Source organism: Pleurodeles waltl, chromosome 1_1 (assembly GCF_031143425.1).
Source record: "Pleurodeles waltl isolate 20211129_DDA chromosome 1_1, aPleWal1.hap1.20221129, whole genome shotgun sequence".
Classification (NCBI taxonomy): domain Eukaryota; kingdom Metazoa; phylum Chordata; class Amphibia; order Caudata; family Salamandridae; genus Pleurodeles; species Pleurodeles waltl.
Genome location: NC_090436.1, coordinates 667,604,885 through 667,632,873, shown reverse-complemented (window position 1 = coordinate 667,632,873; position 27,989 = coordinate 667,604,885). Strand labels below are relative to the sequence as shown.

The 27,989-nt window shown below is 43.3% G+C and overlaps 1 protein-coding gene across 2 annotated transcripts in view; it reads left to right on the top strand.

Moving 5' to 3' along the window:
• The window catches only part of LOC138286585 (zinc finger protein 474-like), a 154,421-nt gene that overhangs the window by 77,845 nt on the left and 48,587 nt on the right, over window positions 1–27,989 (top strand). The gene's annotated exons all lie outside the window — the stretch shown is intronic.

The following is a 27,989-nucleotide window of genomic DNA, read 5'->3' as shown; positions in this document are numbered from 1 at the left end:
TGCCAGGTAAAATGTTCCTTGTGCTTCCCTATGTTGCTGTATATTTGGTGTTAGAACCAATGAGTGTCAGTAAAACATGATTGTGTAACTAATATGTATATAATTTACAAACTTTAATTTTAATTCTAAATCACAGTTGTGGGCTTTCCCACAGGTGTCTACGATGAATGGATATTTTCAAACACTTCTAAAATGCATTGAATGTTTTTGTAAACCCAAAGTTTGCACCACAGGAGGGTATGCTGTAATTCCTAGTTTGTTTACCCCTGGTAGACTGACTCTAAAATTTTAGCCCTATTTCTTTACAAGCATCACAATGTGGTACTCCAGGTTTTAGCCTACCTGTGGGCCACTGGAGAGTTATGAAAAGGTTGTACCTAAACAGACGTATTTCTCACACATGTCAATTGTCTGTACTTCAAAATATTTTTTCTTTTGTGCTCTGACAATCATGTGAGCCCGTCCTTTATTTTTGGATTTTGTTTTGTTTATTTTGACAGGGCTTATTTTCAGAATTTGTCCTTCTTGGTAAGCAAGCTTTGACGTTTTTTGATCTTGCTTTCCAAAAGTACCCAGTTGAACACATAAATGAAGATGGAAACTTTTCTCTAGCAAGTGTATGGCCTGCAAGGTGATTGAACGTTGTTATGATCAATTATGTAAGTTATAGATAAGGGGCTAGGATGAAAAAGGTACCCTGCTTTCAATCCTGTTATTGTTATGAATATCTTTTGCTACTTGCCCTCTCTGGCCAAATTGTATTTGTGTATTACTCTTTGATCATCCTCGCTATATGTTGATTAATGTCTTATTTTTCAGACTTAAACAATGTGCTTTAAGTCCATGAGGTCTAAGCCTGTGGCAGTACAGAGAAAAGTCAAAAAGATTTCTCCCCTCCTATCTATTATAGCCTTTGAGCCCGCTGTAACGGGCTATACCAGCCATAAAAGGCCTGCTTCGGCGAGGTCCTTTAACAAGGGAGTGAGACTTTAATTGCCAGTACAGCTCAGCTAAGAAGGGCTATAAGGCTATTAGAACATTCTGCCACTAGAAGAAAGAATAGAAGGCAGTAAAAACACTAAGCACTCCCATTGTCTCCAATGGAGCTCCCAACATTCCAATGTACTAATAAGTGTTAAGGGATAAGTAGTGTGATCATTTAGTTTCTTAACCCACCCTGATACCATGTAAGAATGGTGCAGACTGATTACATCAAGGCCATTAAATCAGAGTACCTTTATAGTACAGGCATTTCACGGGATCTACAATAACATCGAGAGTCACTATGTAGGAGAACAAATACATTACATATTAAGTTAAGTTATACAACAGTACAGTTATTAAGGAAAACCAAACCCTCATGAACTTCACCAGTTTTTGTTCTTTCTACAAACCATATTTTGCACACCCACCATACATACCATAACTTGCACACAAAAATAATGCTAGTGACCTCACCCACAGTGTGACAGATCACATTACAAATGACATAAATAGTCTCACAGCTGTCATGATGCATGAAGTTAGCATTAACATTATCAAGTATACAACAGTGGATACAGTATGATTTCTTTATTTGAGAATGTGTTTGTAACAGGGTCACGGATACCCTGTTCCCGCATTATGACCCCGGACCGTCCGACCGATACCCTGGGGGCACCAAGAAAAGACAAGGAAGCGAGACGACCTCAGCAAACCCGGATATCCGGGCAACAACGAACACTGAAAAGGTACTAGGTACCCGGATACAGCGTTCAACAGGAGAACGCAGTGGAGACGTGGGACCCGAACCAAGGAGAGACATGGACGCCAAGACAGGAGGAGACATGGAGAACAAGCTAAGAGATAAACAACGCGGAGGAGGAGCAGACGATCTACCTGATACCAGGTCCAAAGCAACAGGGGAACCAAGTCAAGAAGGAGCGGACCCACCAACGGCCAGTCATACTTCAGATGAGAACTCCAGAGTATCTGCTTATGAGGTCCAATAATATATTTCAACAGCAGGAAAGGGAGGGGGGCGGTGAGGGATTAACAGCGAAGGGAAGGAGGAAAAATAAACACACAACCGTAAAGGGAGTAAGGCCCCATTTGACCAAATCCGACCACTGTCAGAGATATAGTGGGCGCTTCTATATATATTTTATTTTTGTTGTCCTCACCCTCACAAAGCACACGGCGAGGGAAACGAGCACTGTGACGATAACAGGCCAGTGATTCAGATAGTAGGGAAAATGTGTGCTCTTCACAATACACTATAACAACGTGGTGAGAATCCAGGTGCAAACCACTGTTTTTTTTAATTATTATTATTTTTTTTGACCCATCACTCCGCATCTTCCCTTACTAACCCTGGTAGGAAGAAGTCAGAACAAGCCACTTACCTCTTGCTTCACCTTTCTTTTCCTCTGGCTGACGGGCTCCTACTGACGCCTCCTGACACCGACGAGTCTTCACCCAAAGAGAAGATCCTGCAAAGAAGAAAAGAAAAGAAAAGAATAAGAGTAGAAAGAGACTAAAGAAGAAGAATAAAGAAAAGTGGAGGAAGAGGGGAAAGCAGGGGAAGAAGACAAGAAGGGGAAAAATATAAAAGCTCTTAAGGACACTTAAAACAACAAAACAAGTTGAATTATTAATAAAAGGACCTCATTGCACCCATATTGGGATTCCAGTCAGGTTATTTATGTCTCCCCTAAGATAACACGGTCCCACAGCCTCTACAGTGTTGTTACTTAATGATGTTGTGCTTTCAGCTTTTCTTGTGTAAATATTGGGAGCTCATAATCATTTGGTGTGATATATATGTTTTGCATGGCGGGTGTGCAAGGTATGGCTGTCATATTAACTGTTGTTAATTCATGGTCATAGCTGTACTTTAACTGCAGATCTTTTGAGTGAATTTCAAAGTTTCTTTTAAACATAAGTTATTGTGCTGTGGCCAGACCTAACTGTTCTTGAATACCTTTTCAATTAATTTCTGGAGTTTTCTTGACATGCAACAACCAACCTCTGCTAAAACAATACCTTTCCTGCTGCAAGCAGCCTCTGGCCCTGCATGGCAAGGATTGGCCGCAGGGTCTGGCCTTCAGCCAAGACCTGCACTTATTCCTCTCGGGGATGCCAATCTACTCTGTGCATGGCCTTTGGCAGTAGGCCGAACACAACTTGAGTTGGCAGCAAGGCATTCCCTTTGGCCAGGCCCTTTACCTAACAAACCACGATTGGCCAAACAAGCTGTTCATGACCTCTGACTGTGCGCAGTAGAATTATCTGCTGTGCTTCGCCTTGGTCCATTGCCTGCACAAAACCTGCCACACCCAATCTACTGTCACCCATGCTTAGCCCTGTGCCCAACCCTACAGTGACAGCTACCCCTTGGCTTGCAAGGGCCGTGCACTGTGTGAGTTGGTTGCAAGGCTTGGTCTTGGGCAAGTCCTGCATCCAACATGTCACAGGTGGCCAACTTCAGCTGTGCATTGCAGCCGGCATATACATTGAAATTGGCAAGATAAGCTGGCCTTTACACAGTTCCCATGCATAACCTGCTGCACCAAACATACTCTGGGCAGCCAACCCTCAGTAAAAGTTCTTCAATTTCTGGAAGAAGCTCTAAATGTGGAGTAGAATTTCCCAAATTAATTTCTCAACATTACTTTATCTCCAGTACATGTAATTCAGCTAGTGGATTGTATGCCTTCAGCCAGTGAAGTTCCCTCTAGAAATTAAAGGATTTTCAGTTCCCTCCAAACTCTAAATAAGGCCCTGTGCCACTGCCTGGATCCAGGACACTGAAGCGCCACCGTAATGGGCAACTTGACCGAACCATAAGCTGTGGGTCCCATAAAGGCCTGGTACCTACTTTTCTGACTACCGCTTAATCCTGTCTCAGCTGTAGGAAAGCATTCGTAGACAGGAGTTTAAAAAAAGAACACACCTGAAGGTGTTAAAAAGCACTGCCCTCAAACAGGCCTCTCTCCTTATTCAGAAACTCATTAAACTGACACAACATTTTCCACACCAGGCAGACTACAGGAGCACATATTCACCCACTGAACTAATTACACTCTCTCCAGATATATACTATCAACTAGGTTCAGGGACACTACCAGGCTGGCCTTGAGTAGCTAGGCAATGTCTAACATTGAAATTTAAAGGCACCTACAGAAGTCATTTAATGGCACAAACAGACCGTTGCACAAGGGAACGGTCATGCTCGTACTTGAGATACTTTGTTCAGGTTGCAAGTACGTTTCCATCCTTCGTAGGAATCAAACGCTTCACCGAGGTCGACGGACCTTTTGACCCAGAAAGACGTGTGGTGACTCATACACAAGTTTACATCAACCCCACCCCAACACTTTAGACACCATGACCAATGAGGCCAATGTAGGAAAGTTCCAATCAGGAATAAAGTTCAAAACTTTATTTTACAACCACAAAGTTAGTGTTATGAAGACAGTGTGTAAAATCAAATTATAAAGGTACATAAGCACCACAGGCTACCCAAAGTGGCAACACAAGTTCAAACAAATTAGCACTAAAACAATTAGGCATTCAAGAAGAATCGTGCATGTCATTAATAAATTATCTGATATACGGAAATATATCTTGGGTCAGAATTTATCAACACTTATCAAGTTCATTTAAGCAGAATATGAAATTTAGGGCTGGATACAGGTCTCCCTATAGCTAACCAATTTAGGAAATGCATGTGTGGGGATAGACATATGCGGGCAAAAATAAAAAAGGAGACAAAAATAATTTGAAAAAATATATCTTGGTTACAGAATACTAACTAGAAAAATAAAAAGAATGAGTGTCAGTGTGATAGATTTTACTCTCGAAAAAGGAACATGTCAATTGGTAATGGCAATCAGATGAGAAAGATATACCTCTCCAAGGAACACCATTCAGGGATTCTTTTTCAGCAAAACATCTGGATCAGCAGCAACAATCTGTCAGGAGGGATGCAGAGAGAGTGAAGAAAGAGTCTAAAAGTCTGATGCGGGTATGAGGATCTGCAGGTCTGATCTAAACTTTCAAAGTCCATCCCTAATATAAAACACATAAATCATGTTGATTCCCTGGATTGATGGTGTCAGGTCACGCAAAAGGGGCATCATCCAGTCATCGGCTACGGGTGATCTTGAAGTTGCAACCGTCGATTAAATTCTCAGACTTTCCCTGGGAACCATCTTCCATCCGTATGAATCCATACAGCAATGGCAACATTTTATTTCATGTTAAGTCTACAGACCAGGATGTTCTTGTCAAGGCCACTAAACTAAAGGTCTCTGTGCAATTGAACAATGAACCTATTGCTACTTCCAAAGCTTCTGATGAGAACAGAACCTAGAGAAAAACTCACGTTAGAAAGAACAGCGATTCATCATTTTTGCATAACTGCAAAATACGAACTCTGCATGCCTCATTTAAGCGAACATAGGAAAATCAGATGCATTAAGTTAATCATTGCAATTTCATAAAACATAAAACATGTAAACTTAGAAACTCATCAATATGAGTACTTCATTAGTATGAGCAGTACATTTTACTTAGAATGATAACTTTGTCAGTTCATTTAAAAAAATGTGGCAGAGAAGTGCAATTATTTCATTCCTGCACATAACTTTAAACTGTTTTTCAAGAGACATAATTAGTTTAACATCTAAATTATACTTTACCATTAATTATTTTATTTTACTGTCATGTTATTTAATAAGGAAGGCACAATTGTGACCACCAGAAAATAAAAACATTAGCACATTTAATATGCATGTCAGTGCAGCTTTCTACGTTAGGCTCTCAAACATGAGATGTAAATCATCACCTTCTGCTGATGTTTAGGTCACTAAAAGCATTACTAAAATGTACGCTCCAACAGTGTCAAAGCTTACACTATTCACTCTGTATAAAGAATTTTTTTACACTGGTAACTGGTAACGCTATTATTCTTTTCATTAAAATGCAATGACATTTCTGAGAACTGTCATAAAATTACAAACATGAAATACTTTTTGGTATTGTTCTAATAAAACATCTTAAATGCTTACCATGTTTGCCATTAAGTTTTGTGAACCTCTTTATAATTGCAAGCAAATGCATTTATTTTAATTTATTTAGCAAGTTATTTATATGGTGTGTGCAGGCTTAGCTTGGGGATTCTGTTTCCCAGTGTTGACAACTAAAAAAGAAAACACACAGAGCGCAATTTATAACAGGCTCATGATAATATAAGTGCAAAGAAAGAGGAAAATAGGGATAAGCAGAAGAAAAATAATGGTGATAAGGAAAAGTGAGAGGGGAGACTTTTAATATCCGGTATCAGGGCTCATGGTTGGAGAAAGATAAACAATCAATCAATGGTAAAGCCAATCAGTCGATGCTGAGTGAGCGACGCGATTGCCTTTGCGTGGTTCCAACTGCCTATGTTATAAGTATAAAAAATAGTTTTCTATTTAGCCCCTGTGATGCAAAATGATGATTCAATGCAGACCATCTCATGCAATGTGGCAGCAATTTTGACAGTACAGTAAACATTTGCAATTTACTGTCACCCATGGCTAAGCCCTGTGCCTAACCCCACAGAGACAGCCAACTACTGGTTTGCACAGGCCATGCACAGTGTAAGTTGGTTGCAAGGCTTGTGCATTGGGCAGAACCTGCATCCAACACGTCCCAGGTGGCCACCCCCATCCTTATATGGCATCTGGTTGTGCACATTGATATTGGCCACGAGGTCTCACCTTCATTCAGTTCCTGCACTCAACCTGCTACACCAAACCTGCTGCACCATACAGTGCTTCATCCTGCTGCAAAAACAAATGTTATTATTAGCCAAGTTAATGCTACTCAGTTTATCAACCTCAGAGCGATGGAAGTCTGTGTTGGTCATTTGAACTTGTCACTTCCTCAGATGTCAGCAATGAATGTTTAAATCATGGTATAATTTTGCACTTATTGTATGGTGAGTAATGTGAGCCAAAATATGAGGACAACTATCCTTTCTCATTATTGTAGCCTTAGAACCCGCCGTAGCGGGCTCTACCGGCTATTAAAGGCCCGCTCCCCGCGTTAAATGCCCGAGCCGAAGGCGAGGGCATTTAACAAGGGAGAGGGACTTTAATAGCCGGTAGAGCCCGCTACGGCGGGTTCTAAGGCTATTAGAACATTCTGCCACTCAGGGCAGAATGTTCTATTAAAAAAATAAAATGTTCACGGAGCCCGAGGGGATTAAAATCCCCTCGGGCTCCGTGAGGCTTTGTTCACAGCAGCAGCTGTTGCTGTGAACAAAGCGAACATTGGAATGTTGGCGCTGCGGGCTTTTACCGGCCAGTAAAAGCCCGCAGCACTCCATTGTTTTCAACGGAGCCCCCAGCATTCCAATGTTCTAATACCTAGATGGAACCACAAAGACACTCATTATAAGTTGCCAAAAATTACTGGCTGATAATTTTGGTGCAGGGTAAATAGGATACAGCACCCTGAAGATTTATCCTAGGATGAATTGTCTGCACTTTCCAGGTTAATGAGCCAAGAAGAATGATAATGCTAAATTAGATTTTATACACTGATTTCCACAGATTTTCCTTCTTCCCGACTTATTTTCCCATTGCATAATTTTTCAAGATTTTACTTGGTGAAATCTGCACATTGAAAAATCTTGGATGTGTATTAATTTCACACTTGCACTGCGGCTCCCCACATAGTGGTAGTAAATGCTGTAAAAATGATACAATGCAATACAACTCCTAATACTTGGACCAGACGCAAATACTGTTTTGCTTGATACAGGTATTCAAGAGGAACTCACGGTTAACCCATCCTGGTGTTGTTACCTACTAGAACAGCACACACCCTGGCAAAGACAAGGGCTGCTTAGATGCCTTGACAATCCCACAATGATGGGGGTCCTATATTTGCTTTGACTCACATATGTTTCCCACCTATTGTTCTCCTCTGGCATCCTTTACTCGTGGGCTTATTTACTTGGAGAGAAGAAAAAGTCCTTCCGTTTCTGAAGGAAACTCTAAATGTGGAGTAGAATTTCCTCAACCTTGCTATAGCTCTGGTAGATGAGATTCTACCAGTGCCTTCTATTGCTTTAGCTACTGGAGTTTCTACCACAAAATTAGAGGTTTTCCAGTTCCTTCCAAACTCTAAAGAAGGCCCTATGTCACTGCTTCGACTCAGGTCACTTAACCTCCACATTGGTTGCAAACCCTGTGGAACCATAAGCTATGGTTCCCATTAAGGACTGCTACGTATATGTCTGACTATCACTTAATCCTGTCCCAGCCCTGGGAGATCCTTACCTGGCAAGTGATCCAAAGGAAAACACACATGAGAGTGTTGAAAAGCACCAGCCTCAATTAGAGCTCCCTCCATTTCAGAAAATCTGTAGATGACACAACCTTCTCCATACTGTCAGACTCCAAGTGCACTTGCTTTTGCCCCCCTCCAAACTAATTACTCTTTCTCCAAATAAATACATTCAACCAGATTCAGTGAAACTGTCAGGCATGTCGTGGGTGGAAAGGCTGTGTCTAACACTGGCATTTCATTAGACCAACATACAATTACACAAGGGAACTGTCATTCGTGTACTAGAAACACTTACTGTGTTCATGTCAAAGCTTGCACTATTCAGTCAGTACAAGGAATCCTTTACAGAGCAAACTCTAAAACACATGTATTATTTTCATTAAACCGAAATTACATTTCAGAGAAAAATTACAAGAATACAAACTTAATATCCGTTTTGGTATTGTTCTAATAAAATGTCTGACCTGCATGCTCTGCTTGCCATTAGTTCATGTGGGCGTCTTCTTAATTACAAGCAAATGCATTTATTTTAATTTGTTTAGTTAGTTATTTACATGCTGCTTACAAGGTTAGCTTGGGGAATCTGCTTTCCGGTGTTGACAACGAATAAAATATGCAGAGAGTTATTAATAACAGACATGTAATAACATAAGTAAAAAGAAAGAGGAAAATCAGTGATGGCCACTGCAAATCTCAAGAGGGTGTGGGGGGACGGGGATGAGGGAAATAATAATAAAAATAAAAAGACTTACCTCACTTGTAGAACAAGCCCCAGGCATGAGATTTAGAATCTGCAGGTAGACAGAGTATCCACCAGAAAGATCGTTACCTCAAGTATCTTTTTCACATGGGACAAACCAGGAACCAAGATGATTCTTTTGTGCTTTAAGTAGTATAGACAGTGTTAGCTGTCATTTATTTATTTTTTCTCGGTTTCATAGAACACATGCGAGACCTGTGATGAGTAGCAGTCTGCTTTACATATGCACATAGATTAACAGTGCAGGTGTAAAAATGTACATCCAAGTAGGATATAGTTAAAGATGCAAATTTGGCAAGAACACATTGAAACAACAAGATAGCATGCACACTGGCATAAATCTAGCTGCAGCAAACCACATCACTAGACATTAGCAGGTGCTTAGGTAGACAAACATCAGAGTTGTTTAGAAAGATAGCTGAAACAATGCCATTAGTAAAGAAGGCATTTCAGCTCCCTTTTGGACCCTCCATTGCAACAGGGGCAGTGCTCTTACTTGCACTGGAATCAGATATTGAGGTGGAGGATTCAGAAGAAACTCTGGTGTGCAGAGTTAAATTTTAGGTGCCGGATTGACTACCAGGACTGGGTATTATTAAATATCTGCTAGAGACTTCTAGCTGCAGATTCCTTACCTTTCATTTTCCCAGGCGTCAGACTGGATCCAAAACTTTTGCGTGAGTACTAAGCTCCACGGTTGGGAGACTTTGTTCAGATCCGCACATCGTTGGCGGTGTGGGAAAAGACATCGCAGTCATCTATATCGGCACCACCCAGACGCGCGGACGTCAGTTATTTTCGTTTCGCTCCAGCTAGCACTGATCTGGAGAAGAGCTACCCCTCTGTCTCTTTTTGACAGGTTTTTTTTTTTACTTTTTGTCGACTATTTTTTGGAAGTGCGTTGAGAAGTCTTCTAGAAAGGCAGGTTTCAAACCGTGTGGCGCCTGTCACCGTGCCATATCAGTTACAGACCCCCATTAAGTCTGTTTATGGTGTCTCGAGCGTGACCACGATTCGAAGTCGTGCTTCGACTGCCAGGCCATGACACTGAAGGCTTTGAGGGAGCGGTCCCTAAAGCTGCTAGCGGTCTGGTGCTCGATGCCAGCCAGCGCAACTCCTAGGAGATCTTGGTCCCGATCAAGAAGAAGGTCATGAGACCACTCCAGGAACCCCAAGTCCTCTTCGCCGCACGCGAGGTCCTCGGGACACTCGGGGATGAGGCAAAAGAAGAAGAAGTTTTCACCTCGGCTGACGAGCAAGTGAGGAACATCAGCGTTCCAGGCACAGTTCTGTGGACCTGTTGCCAGGTCCAACTCTGCGCCTCTCCCTGTTTCCAGGAGCCGCAGTGACCCCCGCTCAGATTAAAGACTTCTACGAGGCCATGCACGACGTATTTGAGTGGGCTGTCCCCTCTGGGGCTCCTTCAGGTACTGCAGAGTTGGACGAGACCCCAGCAAGTTCTGCGCCAATGGCACCGGCCTCGGCTTCGATGGGGTCTCATGGATCTGATCATGGATCCGGATTGGCACCAGTAATGTCAACTCAACCTTCTCCAGCGCCGATCCTGATGCCGATGCTCCCGGCGGCACCCGCTTCATTCTCATCCCTGATGACTCAACGATTCTGGTGCCGACAGGGCCTAGTGGCTCTGAGTCATTGTCTGGGTATTTTTCTGAACAGCCAGGCATGGGGGAAGAGTGGGAGGGGTCACTGGACCCTTTGGAATACCAGTTATACACCCATAGATAACATTTGGACTGGTAGGAACTAGTAGATCCAGTAGACTGGACATCTTTCCAGACACTGGTGATTTGCTTTCTCCACCTACTGTGGCTATGGAGGGAGGCGCATCTTACGCAATGGTGGTGAAGAGGGCAGTGGAGGTCCTTGACCTTGAACTTTCCTCAGTGACAGTCAAGACTAACCTTTTGACCGAAGTGCTTCAGCCTAGAGCTTCCTAATCTAAACCTCTGTTACCCTTTAATGAGGCACTGACTGATGTCCTGCTTGGACCAACAAAGCCCAGCACAGGGACTCCTGCAAACAGGACAGCTACCCACTGGCATCACCTTCCCCCAGGCGATCTTAGTTACTTCACCCAACACCCCTCACCCCCTGAGATCTTGGTAGTCCAAGCCTCAACTTCCCATGGCACGTTCCCAGCTGCTCCCCTGGACAGGGAATCTCAGAGGCTGGATAACTTAAGCAAGAAAATGTTTTCTTCCACCAGTCTAACATTGCGGTCCGTGAACACTGCATACCTGTAGGGCCGTTAGTCCCATACCTTGTGGGATACGGTTGGGCAAGTGCTGCCACATGTCCCAGAGGAGGCCCGGGCCAGCTCCCAAGCTGTTAAAGACAGGAGAGATGCAACAAAATTCACCATCAGGTGTGGTTTGGACACAACTGACTCGCTGGGAAGAGAGGTTTTGTCGACTTTGGCCTTAAAGCGCCACGCCTGACTGAGACCATCTGGCTCTTAGGGGGATGTCCAGGCCAACCTCATAGACATACCCTTTGATGAGACCCGTCTCTTTAAAGAGAAGGCAGACTCAGCGCTGGAGTGCTTCAAGGACTCATGGGCTACGACCAAGTCCTTGGACTTCTCAGTGACACCTCGACCCCAGTCTGCCATTCGCCCCTATCGTGGTTATGGAAGGGGCACGCCAATGTGGGGCACTGCCAGCCACCGTCCTGTGAACGCTCCCCAAGCTGTATGAGGACATGGACATGGTGCATTCTGACCTCTTGGGTCTGGTAGCCAGAAGTCACCCGCCACCAACCTCCCAGCAGCTGCAGCCTCTAAGACCTCCAAGTCTGGTCCTGCAGTACCAGCGCCCCCTAGTTGGAGGGAGAATCCAACATCATCCCCTCCATTGGCAGTCCATTACATTGAACAAATGGGTCTTGCAGATTATTCAGAGGGGATACTCCCTCCCTTTTCAATCTTTCCTTCCCCCTATACTGCCAACACAAGAATGGTTGGCAGCGGATCATCTGACCTTGCTCCGAGAGGAAATTACAGCTCTCTTGGCCAAGAGAGCTATAAAGAGGGTTCTGATATTAGAAGTAGGCACTGGTTATTCCCGCTACTTTCTATTCCCAAAAAGAACAAGGGTCTTTGCCCTATTCTAGACCTGCAAACCGTCAATATCTTCCTCAAAAAGGAGAAATTCAAGATGCTCACTTTGGCTCAGGTCTTGTCTGCCCTAGTCCAAGGAGACTGGCTGGTAGTGTTGGACTTGCAGGATGTGTTTTTTCACATCCCCATCCTGCCTGTCCACAGGCATTATATGTGGTTCAAGGTAGGCCAAGAGCACTTTCAGTTCACCATGCTCTACTCTGGCCTTACCAGTGCCCCTTGGGTGTTCACCAACGTGATGGTGGTGGTCGCAGCTCATCTGCGCAGATCAGGGGTTTCAGTCTTAACTTATCTCGACAACTGGCTATTGTAGGAGGGCTCACCCCAGGCTCTCATCTCCCACCTCCAGACTACGGCGGCCCTCCTATAGTCACTGGGGGTTCACTATGAACATGTTGAAGTCACACCTTCTCAGATGCTCCCTTTCATAGGAGCTGTTCTGGACACAGTGCAGTTTCGGGCTTATCCTCCTGAACAGCGAGTCTGTGGTATTCAGGTTATGATACTGATTTTTCGGCCCCTATTCTGGATTTTGACAAGAATGACTCTGTGGCTGCTCAGCCTCATGCTGTCCTGCATCCTTCTGGAAAATCATGCCAGATGGCATATGCGGGCTCTGTGGTGGGACCTGAAGTTCCATCGGTGAAGCATCAGAGAAATCTCTCTGACATGGACGAGATCTCTGAGGGAACTGCAAAAGACCTGCAGTGGTGGATTACAAACTGCAATTGTGTTAAAGGCAGACTCCTCTCCCTTACCCAACCAGATGTGACATTAGTGACAGATGTGTCACTTCTGGGATGGGGCAGCCATCTCAGAAAGGTGGAGATCAGAGGACTCTGGTCTCCGTGGGATCCAGCCTTCACATAAACTTGTTGGTGCTCCGGGCGATTCAGCTAGCATTGAAAGCATTTCCTTCCTCTGTCAAGGGGAAGTTGGCGCAAGTGTTCATGGCAACACCACCGCCATGTGGTACTGCAACAGGTAGGGTGGGGTGAGGTCATGGCTGGACCAGCAAGGCATAACCGTGGTGGTTCAACACTTGACAGGCCCTCTGAACGCAAGGACCTAGCAGATCACAAGTGGCATCTCCATTCAGAGGTGGCGTAAGGACTCTTTCAGTAGCGGGGAAAGCCTTGGTTAGATCTGTTTGCCTTAGAAGAGAACGTGCAATGTCAGCACTTTTGAACGTTGGAGTTTCCAAGGCGCCACCCGCTTGGAGATGCTGTTAATCTCGAGTGGATTCAGGCTTTCTGTATACCTTTCTGCCCATACCATTTCTACCCAGAGTTCTCAAGAATGTCAGGAATGACCGGGCCTAAGTCATTCTTGTGGCTCCGGACTGGACACGGAGAGTCTGGTATCCCAAGAATCTCAAAATGATCCTCTGATCAGGCTGTCCTTCAGGAGTTTCTTCTGTCACAGCAGCAGGGGAGGGTCCTCCACCCAAACCTGTAAACTCTCTGCCTCCTTGCATGGAGATTGAGCAGCGACAGCTGATAGCATTTGACCTTTCTCCTGAAGTCTGTAAAGTTATCTTGGCAGCCAGGTGTCCCTCCACCAAAACAGTATATGCCTGCAGTTGGCAAAAGTTTGTGAAATATTGTACAGAAAAGTCTATTGACTCTCGATCTCCCTCTCTTTCTGATAGTCTTCTCTTCATTCTTACCATTTCCCAGCAGGCCTCTGCTCTGGGTACTTCTAAGGATTATCTCTCTGCTCTGTCCGCCTTTCTGCGACTGCCTGACCAATCCTCTTTAATTAAGGTCCCTATTGTAAATAGGTTTCTGAAAGGGCATGTGCATGTTTCCTCCTTCCACCCTTCATCATGCCCCAGTGGGACCTGAACCTGGTTCTCACGTATCTCATTTGTGGTCCTTTCGAGTCACTACACAATTATCCCCTCTGGCTGCTTACCACCAATAAGCAATAACATCTACCCAGATGGTGAGTGAGCTGCAGGCTTTATCTTCCAAACCTTCCTATCTTACTGTGTTCCCTGATAAAGTGGTGCTTTGCACCCTGGCCTCTATCCTTCCGAAACTGGTGAGCCCATTCCATCTTGGGCAGTCTGTCACCCTGCCCACCTTTTAAGCTCCTCCACATCCCTGTAAGGAAGAGGAGCGACTCCACCAACTGGACCCAAAAACAGCATTGTTTTTCTACCTATTATCTGGTAAAGACAATATCTAGCTGCAGATTCCTTACAGACCCACCCATGCCCCCCTTCTCTGTGGACAGATTTCTAGGACTAGGGTTGTTCCCCTCTCAGGGCCCTAGTTTGGACACACATCCGTCAGTTCACTTCATGACTCTGCGCTTCTGGCGTGGAAAGTCGTGAAAAGTAACTGATGTCCGCTTGCTTGGGTGGCACCTATAAAGGTAACCGCAACATCACTTCTGTCGCCAATGATGTCGACAACACCACGCGTAACCGAACAAAGCCTCCCAATGGCACACAGGAGTAATGCTCACGCAAACGTTTCCATATCCAGTCTGATGCCTTGGAAATTCAAAGGTAAGGAATCTGCAGCTAGACATTGTCTCTACTAGATAATGCATTACCAAAGGTAAATAACGTGTTCTTCTGGGCTAGGGAAATGATGTCTTAAGGGTAAGATATTTTCATATGAAACTGACTATCATCCTTGCATGTGTGTGTTAAAGTGGATAGGGAAGGGGATACAGCCTTAAGGGACCCCTTGTGGAAGATAGGTGGGGTGGGAGAGTCATTTCATAGAAAAGACTTAACTAATTACTGTCTTGCTTAACTCAATAAATCTTCCTGGGTTTGAGGCTGGTGCGACTGTGTCAAACATTCTTGACAGGTCTGCAAGAATAAGAAGGTAAGTGCACTGCCCACTAATTGAAAGCCTGTGGTCTCCTGTTTGCACCCTACTTAGGAACTGTCAAGAAAGTGATAAACTTAGTTAGGTTTCCATACAAATTTGTCAGGCAGGAAGTGTAAGTTAGATATAGAACGAAATCTGGTTTGTTTAATTGAAGTGTGGTCTGACCTATTTATAGCTAGTCAGGGACTTTTTATAATGAAGGGGAGTTAATAATTAGTTTAGTCCAAAGTCAAAGGAATGCAAAATCATGACCCTCCGGCCTTGTCATCATAGGCAAAGGAAGTGTTCAGATCTTTTGGAAATTTATGGGTATTGAGTCCACTAAGTGTATGGAAGACTTGAGGTTTGTAGTGTTGTTGATACATTTTGATAAATTTTGATGGCGTGACAGTATGTCTGTCATTCTCAAGTATGTGATATTTGAACTGGTTCACTTTTCAGTTGAGTGAGGGGCAGTTTAATGTACTTTACTTTATTATCAAAGAATTAGAAGAAATATCCACATGTTGTAGGTCTGGCCTTTAAGGCAGACTATTATTGTTTTTCCCAAAACTGTATACATATAAGAATCAGAAGAAATATCCACATGTTGTAGGTCTGGCCTTTAAGGCAGGCTATTATTCTTTTTCCCAAAACTGTATACATCTAAGAGGAGCTTTTGGTCAGCTGGCTTTATCCACTGGTCTGTTAAATTATCCTTCTTATTTTACTGTTGCTGTGACATCCCACCATGACCATTGGCTCTTTTAACTTTGAGTGACTGCACAAAGCATGTGCACATTGTTCACATCTACCTAAAATAGTTGCTTTCTTCCCATTGACAAATACAATTCAAAGTATGCTTTATTTTTTTTATTTAGTTTGTATTAACTTGAAATACCGGCTATTTATTTTGCCTGTGATTTGGGTGCTCAATTAAGGATGACATTTTCCATTTCTTTGTCACGATAATGAAATGCTTAATTGACAGTTTCATGTTGAATCTATCTGGGATTTGAATGTTGGTTAGGTGATTTATACTTGTCTCTTTCACAAACAGTAACAATATAATGCATGGTGCTACGGAAAAGCTTGTCATTTTCAAAACAATCACTAGAGAAACAGTCACATCAATGCATGTTGCTTAAATGTATTTTGTTATTTGCACGCATATTGCAGCCACATTTAGGTAGCTTGCAGTAAAAAGTAAAAAGAAACCAAAACATCATCAAGACCAGTCCCATTGGATTTGACAGTGCTTGTTCATTTTGTGTTGTTGTGGCTAGGTGATATGCTAGGGTTATTGTGTTTTACAATCTCAAATGGCTTTCTAGGAAGGTTGTTAGCTGAATTAATTTCAAATGGCTTTCTAGGAAGGTTGTTAGCTGAAGTAATTTCAAGTCTAAAGAAAGATGCAAATATATGTTCCTCGTCTTGTTCAGGTCTTTATAGCATTGTAAGGTTTTTTTTCTCTATATATTTTGGATGGCTAAGTATGGGAGGTGTGAAGTTCTTTTGTTGCCTCTGGAAAAGTGTAGGAAGCCAGGCCTCCTCTGGGAAAGGGAACATGTGATCATGACCAGCAATTAAAAAAACAGACTCTGTACCGTGTTGCTCAGTCTGTATTTTCTCTCTCAGCTTGGGATGGTCCCTACGTTATTGTCATTTTAAGGTGAGTAGTCGGGAGGGCATGGCCAGCAGGACCTCTCAAGGAGGCGGGGTAGGTGTGGCATTGGATGACGGGGGAAGTTTAAAAAAAAAAACTACTTACCTTTCACTGCCCGTCTCCTGTCACCGTCTCCTGCATCCTCGCTCCTCTGCTTCTAATTCGTTGCCGCTCAGACGCAAGCCTGGGGTCTTGCAGTTTCTCCAGCCTGGCTGTGTATACAGCGGGGCTGGAGAAACCTAAGTGCGCATGTGTGTTTCGCTGCCCTGAAATGGCTGGCCAAACACACTTGCTCACTCAGTGCACTCTCCCCTCATCCCACCTCCCCGTGGCCCAGCCCTGCCCCTTCCTGCACCTGCTGGCTGAGCCAGCAGATTAAAAATGAAAAATAAAACGATAGCAAGATATTTTTTATCTGCTGGCTCATCCACGGGTGCGACGCACCTCCACCACTATGGAGGAGCCGCCCCTGCTTCTAGGAAGCTTTACTTTCCCAGAATGCCTGCCAGCACTGACAGCCTGGTGCCCAAACACCTGCATTCTCCTCACCCTGTGTAAAGACACACAGCAGATAGGTAAAGCCTGGCCTGCCATGTAGAAAATAAGGAAGAGGCTGACAGCTCCTCGTCGCCATGACTCAAAGCATGATCTGCATAAGGAAGTCAGAAATAATCATGAGCTGCCTCTAATTGCTGGATGCTGGATCACTGAACATTTTTGACTGGTGCTTGGTGGTACGCAAGGCAATGCTTGATGCACACTTTAAACCTCTGTGTTATGAAAGTAGAAGTGTGAAGATAGTAACCCAGATCTGTGACTGGGGTTGAAAGTTTGACAATGTTCAGCATTCCATCCATCATCTTTTTGTGTTGCATTTTCACCCTATGTGAGAAGAGTATGCCCAGACGTGGGTCCCTTTCTCGCTATGCCACCGGTGTCAAGCTAGCCTGGCTGATGAAAGGTAATACCCTGAAACTGTTCCCATTTGCTTGTTTTCCAGTCCAGGGAGGACCTGGCCGGCAGTTCGGGCTGGACCGTTCCCATGGAGGGCAGGGTCAAGGCTGATTTGCATATGGCTGGGTCCAAATTGTAATGGCGTGTCAAGCAAAACAAAGATGGATTAAACCTAGAGCTGTGACTGGGGGTGAATGTTTGACAATGTTCAGCTTTCCTTCCATCATCTTTTTGTGTTGCAGATGGTAATGTGTGGCCACTGCATTATTGCATTGTGTTATTGTTTTGTACTATTGTTGTTTTGTGCCTTGTTATGTTTTTGTGTTGCCATTTGGCTCTCTGTCGGGTCATTGTGCTGTGTCTTGTTGTTTACTGTAAAGAAGGTGCTACATTTTCAATCAAAACCACCACAGGCCTGTAAAGTTCCAGTTCCAAACAGATATTTAAATCTGTCTACGGTACTAAAATAACACTGCACGAACATTTCAGCTATTTAATGCACCAGAGGCCGTATTATGCATAGTGCCCCGGGGGAGCTATGGAGTTACAGAAGTGGCCATAGATGCTTGTGCTTTTGGGCTTTATTTCATTGTAAGAGCGCTCTGCCATATGTAGTGTGCCTATTAGCATCCAGCCCTGTGGGCTTACAAGGCACATCTAAGGGTTGACGGCTGAATATATAAAAATGTTTTTTCCTTCATGGCCCAGGGTACTTTACCCTGCCATGTGTCACTGTGGTGCATTTGAACTGCAGCCCAGAGCGGATGCTCCTGGCAAACATATACATAGTGTCATGTATGTGGAAAGTGTAAATACACACTGTGGCCAGCGTATAGCATTTAACCTTCCATGCTATTGGTGCACTTTAGGCACCATATACAATTGATTTATAGGCAACGTAAATAGGCCAAATATGGAGTTCTAATGTAGCGTATGTTATCGGAAAGAAGCACAGGCGGTGTACTCCTGTTTAGCAGTGGTAAATCATGCAGAGTACTAAAAATCAGACAGGCGAAAATGGAGAGATCATAACAACAATGTAGTTATTTCTCACTCCTAGTGTCTTGTCTTCTCCCCCTAGACAAAGTGTTTGATCATTGGCAACTCAGGTTTTCTCTCAGTACTAGTCTTATCCCCTCAAAACTAATGGACCAGCAGATTATGAATAATGTGATATTCAAAAAGACTGCACTAGAGTAAGAACATTTTGTTTTGTCCTATAGAGCTGGAGAACACCCTCTGCTTGTTTGTGCATCTCTTTGTCTAAAACAAAACAGATGCTCTCGGAGCTCCCGTGGAGATTTTTCCACTTCTCTGAACTGTTAGTGTTGCCTCATCCGCTGCAAAATCATCCAAAAACTGGATTCATAAAAAAACCCTGCATCATATGGAAATGAAAAGGGAACTGTGCGTCCGCACAAGCAGAATTTAAAAAAGTTCCTGTAATTAGCATAGTCAAGCCTGTAAAAGATTCTTACACAGAGCTGAGAAATAGTACAACCTGGGGACTGGGCACCAAACAAAACACTCGCTATTATTACTACTATTGTTAATATTTCTCTCCTGTCTCATCTTCATTTACAGTGTTGCAAAACTAGGGCAGCAAGCACTATGTAAACTATTTTGCATTATTACACATCTCTCAGATGAGCCAATATCTCTGTTTGTATAGTTCATATACAAACTGCAGCTGGCAATGTAGACCGTAACTCATTCCTAATTAGTTTATGCTGTGCCTCGGATTTCTGAAACAGCACCAAAGCAAATGTAAGCAGAATCGCCCTTTCCACATGCAAAGTACACTCTACACCGCGTACTGTACCAAAAACAAGCATGGGCGAAGCCAATAGGTCTGTCTTGCATTTTCAGATCTGAATAAAACAATAATAAGTCACAATGCATTGTGAAAACGAAACAAAAAGCTTTTACTTTCCGTATACAATGAAGCTCCATCTTTCTCTTAAAATATCACATTTCCCATACACTAGGTCGCCAGTATCTCTTACTTGCCTTCTAGATTTGTCTTTGACAGCAATGTGTTATTAAGTCTGTGTGCGCATCTGTCAATATATATCTATATCTATTCAGTAAAAACATTTTCTGTTGATAAACTCCAGTCACCCGCGGCGTGCAGCTAAAGGTCTATTGCAGTAGGTTATGTAGACAATGAGCAGGGTTTAAAAGTTGGCCAAGTAAGATGCTATATATAATGAAAACAACAACAAATAATAACACAGCTTCAGTAAAAGAAAAGACATTCTCAAACAAACAAGCATTTGAGGATCTCTTGTGATATTACAAATGATGCCAATAGTGAAGTATAGGTGAAGTCTACTGGGATATCATCTGTAATATCCTGTATGAGGTCATTAGCAGTGCGCTGTGGTAAGAAAATAACTTTGCATCTTCTGTGTTTCTTTTTTTGTTTGTTTTGTAACCATGATGTAATTTAAATAGTGTTTGTTTTTCAGGGACTTTCTGAGGGTTTTTTTTCTTTTTTTTTTTTTTTTTTACATATGTTAACATTTTAGAGCAAAATAAATTCTAACTTACCCTTAAAGTTTTCCTCTGTGTTTTTTTGTTTTTGTGTCGATTATATATCAAATCTAACTCTTGTGATCTTTTATTGGTTTATTTTCTCTCTCTTTGCAGCAAACTCTAGCTGCACTTGGCCTTACTCGTGTGCAGTGGAGGTTGACTACATGGCTCGGTCTGTTAAACAAGGACCCCATTCATAGTCCATGTTTCAGAAGTTTAGATAATATGATAGCTACATAAGAGTAGGACATTTGGAGAAGGAAATAAAGACGTGGTGTTTTTAGGCAGAATAGGTTTCTCTGATAAAAGCCTTTTATGTTTTGTATATTTTTTTAAATATCTATGGTAAAAGTCTGTTACGAACCAGTATTTTACAATAGCTCTGTATTTAAAAATCGTTGTGACCACTATGTAACTCAAAAATATTACGTTTTTCAACTCTTGATATCTCCACTCGGTAACAATGAGCCAATTTTAACAGTTTGCTTGCCACACTGTATGTGGCTTGTGCTACACTGATATACTATGCAAGCCTGGATCAGTATCACTTTCTTGCGCTTGAATGCAGCAGCAGCTCCTCCGCTATAGCGGAGGAGTGTCGCCCCCCAAACCCAACCAGCAGCAGCCACTGCAAACCTTTAACAATGAAATGATAATAAACTATGTTTATTATTGCTTCATTGTTATAGGGGCAGGGCCATGGGGGAATGTGTTGGCGAGGGGGAGTGCACTGTGCACTCCCATAGGTGTGCATGTGTGTTTAGCCGGCTGTCTCGGGTCAGCCAAACACACTTGCACACTGTGCTCTCTCTTGCCCGGAACTGTGTTGCCTGGCTGGAGAGAAAAGGTACAGGCTCGCAGTCTGCCTGGAGCGCCTTGGTTGGGCGCTCCAGCCAATTCTAACGCTGCTCTGAACAGCATTAGGATTGGCCAAAGGGCAGGCTGGGAGCCTGTGCCTGCTGTGGGGATGGAAGAGCAGCGCGGCGAAATAGATACTTTTTAAAACTATTTTTATTTTATTAATATTTTCCCCTGCCACACATCGCCCTTCCTCTTTTAACCCATGCGAACCGCGACTGCTTGAATGACCTCTTGTGCCAATTCCTCATCTTAGTCTTTTCAGCTGGTTCTTGTTCACTTCCTTTTCCTCTTTTCTTACCTTCTCATGATTGCTTATTACAGAGTTTGGTAACTAAATGTTGCTTCCTACTTTTTTTTAACGCTTTTATTTATTGATATTTCAAATGCCACATGTTATTATTCACGTTACAATAACATAATACACAGATGTATCACTTCTGGTCGCGTTTCTCATTTGGATTAGCAATTCTCACCAGTGCTTAATTTGTGCTTGTTGTTTTCGGTGCAGAGCACTTTGAGGGCCGGCGCCTATTTTTCTCTCAAGCATTTTTTGCGAGCAAAAGACACATATGGGAAAGACGGAGGAAGCGAAAAAAGAAAAAACATCACAATTGGAGAAAAGAGAAGCTGCAAGAGTGAGCTGAAGGGCCAGGGAGTGGCTTTAAATGGTTTGAAGAGGCCCAAGATGGCTTCAGGATTACGCTGCCTCAGTATTCCGTGTTCACTCATTTAATTGAATTAGCCGCGAGTTTCAGAGGAGACTGGGCACCAGCACATTTTTATTTACAAATTAGGCACTGATTCTTACATTGTAGTTAATTAAACTCAGAGTGTTCCCTGTTATAGTTCTACATTCAAGCGTGGCAGTCCGTGAAGCAGGAGTCAGGTAAGCCGCAAATTCACATTAGAATAAGTATGAGACCGTGAGTCAGTTTCCGCTATTTGAATCTTATTTAACCCACAACATAGCGTTCTCCCCTATAATACCGAAGAAAACTAAGGTAATAAACCAACCATGTAACTTGCCCAGATACGTCAAACTTGCCCGTGTTGTGTGCAGGTTCATTCACCAGGTCTCCACACTGCGCGGTCCCCAATATATTTCTATATCTTTCCATATTAAGGAGGCTCTCTGTGGGGGTGGGGGATGCCGTCAGGGGGTTTGCATAAGGTTCCCTGCCAATTGTATGAAGCTGCAGGGGGTGGGCCTGTTTGTGTATCATACCTCTAACCTTTGCAGGCTATAATCCCGTCAGAGCCCTCTTCTATGCCCCCCTCCAGGGTTTCCAAGCATCCACCACCTCTGCCCACAGGGAATGTTGCTTCCTACTTGATTTTCCATGTAGGTACTTATATGATTTTGCCTCATTGTCTAATTTGCAAGCGGCCTTAGCTGCATTTCTTATCTTGAGCCAAGTTGGGAAATTGAAACAAGGTACTCTTTAGTCTCTGTAACTGGTGGGTCATTTCTTCATTCAGGAACTGAACAAATATTATCTTCTTCTTCTTCTGGCACTTGGAACTGAGATGTTCCTGCAATTTAATCTCTTGTAGGGATTTTTTGTTGTTTTCCCTTGTCAGCTGGGGTGGTCTCCAGCTTTAATGGAAAGTGTTCTGTACTCTCCTCAGCGCAACGTGATGAAAATGTAGGAAGGAATGGTCTTTTTTTAATCAAACATGCACTTTTTTAAAGAGAATTGATAAGTAAACTGTCACCCAATTAAAACATCACTTTGCTTTTTTTTTTTCTAAATCCTAGCAGGCCACAAAAAGGAAGTCCAGTGTTCACTCATTTGTTTCATAGATTTCAGGTCTTTGGACTTCCTATTACAGCTCTGCATACTCCATGCAGTTTTTTTTAAATACTAAGGGGGTCATTATGAACACAGCAGAAACAACCGCCGTGTTCATGCTGGCGGTCAAAATAGTGACCGCCAGCGACACCGGAACACCGCCGGCCAGATAATGAACCTTTCTGAGAGCCGGCGGGCGGAAACATTGTTTCTGCCCGCCGGCTCACAGAAAGGCTCGGCCGGGACATTGACGGTGGCTCCACATGGAGCTGCCGTCAATACCTCTGTGAGGCAGGTGCAGTTGCACCCGTCGCGCAGATCACTGCCCGAAAATCGGGCAGTGACCTGCGTGACGGGGCTCTGCACTGGAGCACCTGCACTGCCTATACAAAGTGCATGGGCAGTGCAGGGGCACCCCCTTCGCCAGCCTTTTCCTGGCAGGTTAACCCGCCAGGAAAAGGCTGGCAGGAAATGAAACATTATCTGCAGGGTAGCACAGCTACCCTGGCGGATGGTGTTTCAACGTGCCGCCAGGCTGTCTGACAGCGGGAGCCTGGCGGGGGGTGACAGCTGCTGTTGGCGGCCATCACCATGTCCATAATATGGTAGTTCGGCCCGCCATGCCTGCTTGCAGCTTCAGCCGCCACTGTCAGAATGGCGGGCCGAACCGCCATGTTCAAAATGAGGGCCTAAGTTCAGTCACCATGCACTGTGTAAATGCCAGACTGGGCCTAGGCATCACATAAAACACTTGTTTTAAGGCATAACCTGTGTGTTTATGTATACTAAAAGGCCTTTTTAACTGGTGCGCAATCTGCAGGATCGTCCTTGAAGTCAGCAAAACAGACTTCCACAGCCGCAAATTGATTAACCCAACAATTGCTGTGGTTAATATTTATACATTCTTTCATAAGTAGTGCCCTTTCTCTAATTAGAAACCATTGCAGTCTAAATCACTTTTTTTTTAGCTGTGTCAATGTGGCAAGGTCCAAGAACGGTCAACCCAAGTTTTTTTAACTTCTGTATTGGATTTTCAGCAAAGAAGGACATTTTCTTAAGGAGAAGACAGCACCAGATGTCAGCCTGTACCCCTCTCTGATGAGAATGCCTCTAATTTGGAGATAGCTGTTAGAGTTTATGGACAGTATAGTAATTCCCATAAGGAAGTGGCTGATAATAACAATCATCCAGCTGTTCCAACCAATGTACTGAGTAGTATAATGTATCAATTGGGAATATGGGGGAAAAAGGAAGGGAAAAACACATGAGACACCGATTTGGAATGGTGTCAACAGCAGTCTATGGTTGTCTCAGTGTCTGTGCTCAGATATGTTCGAAGTGAAGAAGCCAAAACAACTGGGAGATGTGGGCAGGCATCAACCCAGGGCCTGCACTAACCTTTTATAGTCACTGACTCATAAGGCCCTAGAAATCCTGCCCACAAACCGAAAGTGAGTACTAGCGTAGTTTACACGCTCTTGTCCTACTTACTTACCAAGCCTTACCTCTCCCACTTAAAGGAGGGTCTAAACTCCGTATGCTTGGGTAAAGGTACTGTACTAGTGCCATCTTTCCTGATGTTTCTGGCAACACTGGGAAAGAACATTGGTGACACCAAAAATGATTCTTGGATTCTATCATTTGGAATTTGTTTCCATTTCGGATAGTATGAAATCACTAAATGTCTGACATGATGTGTCAAGACAAAACCGGTGAGTACAGTTTTGGGTGACTTTATGCATGTGCAAGCACCAGAAGACCAATCCTTTTCATGCTTTTGAATCTGAAAGACAAAAACGGCACTATGATGAAAAGATGCTTCTACATCCAGAACAACTGGTCTATTGGTAACACAGTAGATGACATCCTGCCACTTTCTGTAGGCATAGAAGAACAAGAAAATGTGATCAATACTTCCCAGTACAGAGCAATGTACTGCATTGTTGCAGCCAATATATTACCACAGTTGAACAGCACAACACCTTGTATTCCCAAGTAAGAGACACTCACATGCAGCTTTTTAATGATCCAAAGTGATTACTCAATTAAAAAAAAAAAGTTATTACTTCATTTACAAAACAAAAAAAATCTGGAAACACAGTTAAAACAAAAATAGAAAGAGGGTTTATGTAGTGGTCCAAGACAGAACCTTTTCTATCTGCTTTGTTTCATTTTTTAACTTAATACCCATATCATTATTATTTATTGTTTTTTGGCTTTCAATAAGAACAACAGATAATATTATAACAAGATGTGTTCATAGAACGTAGCTAGGGTAACTCAAATGTAACTGTGCACAACAGAACATAAATAACATTGACTTTTGGGAGAATACCTCAAAAATTACTTTTTAAGTGGGTTACACTCCTGAGTACTGCACACAGCTGCCTGTAAGTCCAACTCCTGATGACACACATGGACTTCGGGCTTGGCAGCGAGAATTGGGCATATGGCCTTGCCTTTGACCATGACCTCACAGGCCCTGCAATTAGCTAACCATGGAACAAAGTACTTGTGCCCTGTTGTCAGGGATTTTGGCTACGTGCATTGTGTGTTGGATGCAGGGCCTGGCCACAAACCAGACGTTGTATCCAAAAGCATGTTCAATCAATCTTTGTTGTGCAGGTTTTGGTCATGCACGGGTAGGTTGCAGGACCTTATCACCTGCCAAGCTATGTTTTGAATTGCCCATGCACCCAACTCTTTCTGCATGCAGCCTTTACCTGTGCACTATGAGGATTGGACACAGGGCCAGGCTTCATGGTCATCCACACCAGTCCTGTGCTGTGTGGACACCTGTGTGCCCAACACAACTATATAATTTGTAAAATGCTCCTCTATTGTTTCTCTTTTTGACTCTGTGGACTCTTTTTAGAATCCACAGACTCTAAATGGCACGCTAGGTCAGTGACCTTCTAGCAGACCCTAAGGGTTGTGGACAATCAGCTGTCTGTTCAGCTGTTTTTGGTGTAGTAGAAAGCAAACATTCATATGTGACTTTAAATGTGAAAGGCATCCTTTTAACCCTTCACCCCTGATTTAAACCACGTAGATCTGAATGACATTTGAAATGCTGACACATACCCAATTGTCCTAATTGCCTGCTATATGTCTTGCAAAGTTATTAGCAATGTTAACAAGCATTTGCAATGCAATAGGTCTTGCGTTTACTTGAGTTGGAGCTATTGGCTTTGTAAATGCATAACTGGACTTTTTTTTGCCACATTAATTAGTCAACCCTGCCGCATATTTTGGTCCCTTTCCACCACATTATTCCAGTGGCCCTGCATATAACTAAAGGGCTAGTAGGCCTACTGGAATGTTGTTTTTAAAGGGGCCCTTAAAACACAAACTACTCCCAGGTGCAAAACATATTTACTTGGCAGTTGGTACAGGTGACATTGCCTGTGGGGCAATGAATAAATAATTTTACTCAAAGAATAATTGCTTACTGGATCACTGTTCCTTTACTGCAGTCTGGGGAGTTGAACAAAATGCCCAAGATGTTTCACATGCTTGAGAAGTGCCACCTCACATAGTATTAAGTATTAATGATCCTCCGTCAGTCTTGAACTGAAATATTAGTTATAAAATATTGACATTGTACAGCATAATCAACTGTAAGCGCTCCTCATGGTTAGTTTTATAAATACATGCACACACAGCCCAAGTGCCTCTGGGCTTGTCAAGTGGAGCTTTGCTATTTGCATGATCGCCTGAGCTGTAGTGGCTATCAGGGTGGTACGCATCGCTCCTTGTAGGCAGAGACCAAAGGGGTCTGGCTAGATCAGCTCAGAACTCTGTGAATACTGCTGCAATGTATCCACGTACAGACACCCCCCCGGGCCGACATACACATGCATAAATTAAACTGACATTGTCCATGCCCAATGGTGAAGTAGACTGACAGAGTGAGACAGTTTAATAGGCTGAGGTAGGTGAGTCATGGGTCCGCCTGCCTTCCTGCTACCGCCTGCCTCGGTGCGAGCCAAGGGCAGCATTTCAGTTCATTATGTTTTGGCAATTAATGGCTGCACTGCTTGAAGTCAAATCTTGCACACGCTGCAGCTCCTCCCAACCTCGCTGGATCACTCCACCAAAGCTGGGTTGGCAGGGATGAGCAACACTGGCCTGGTGCTGCAGCACTGAAAGCTGCTCGTCGGTGGCATGATGGACCGCATCAGTTACCACACACGCCACAAGCAACTCAGCGGGACCCAACCCAGCCCACCGGGCTGTGGTGCTGGCAGTTGGGCTTAGCTGCCCAGGCAGTGATGATGAAGCGACGGTAATAAAAATATAAATAAAACAGTACTATGACTGCCATTGCGGTTTTAAACTGTCTGACCTATGTGCCATGCAACTGACTGACAGTCACACCGTCTATCATGTTATTAGCGCTGTGGGCAGTGCACCGGACCCGGGGGCGGTGGTTGGATTTTTATAGTCAAATCTTCATGTCTTTTCCAGGCCAGACTGTGGCTGGGCTGTGAAGGCTATTGATTATAGTAAACACTTCTGCTATTGCCGTATAATTGCTTGAGACTGAGGCCATATGCGCACAACTGATTCACTCTTTTTATCGTCTTTTGAAATAATTCACAGCCAGGCCATACGGCCGCATTCTGGCTAATGTGTACTTACAACTGTTGCATTGTCTTTTTGAAACTAGTGAAAGCTTCAGCTATTGCATTTGCTGTGACATACAAACATGCACATATATATTTTTTCATATGTAGTATATATGTATATTTAATAAAGTTTGAACCAATATGTAGTTTTAAGTGTTTGCTGAGAATCTTAAACTCTTACAACTTTTAAAAAATCCAAAGATTCATCAGTCAGTAATTACTCAAAACAATGGTTGGCTGTGTTATCTATTTAGTAATATGCACTTGTTTGTCCTGTGTCAGGCTCATTTTGCTGTGGACATCTGATTACCACATTTTGGATGTTGGCCTCAAGAAATATGGTGCACTGTAGAATTATGGTATTGTAACAGTATATATAAATTACAGCATCATTTATTTTCAGTGAGTGTAAAGTCTCTACATTTATGACTAAATATTTGTATGGTTTCGATGAACTAATGTGTTCTCAGGAGGCAGGAATCCAGATG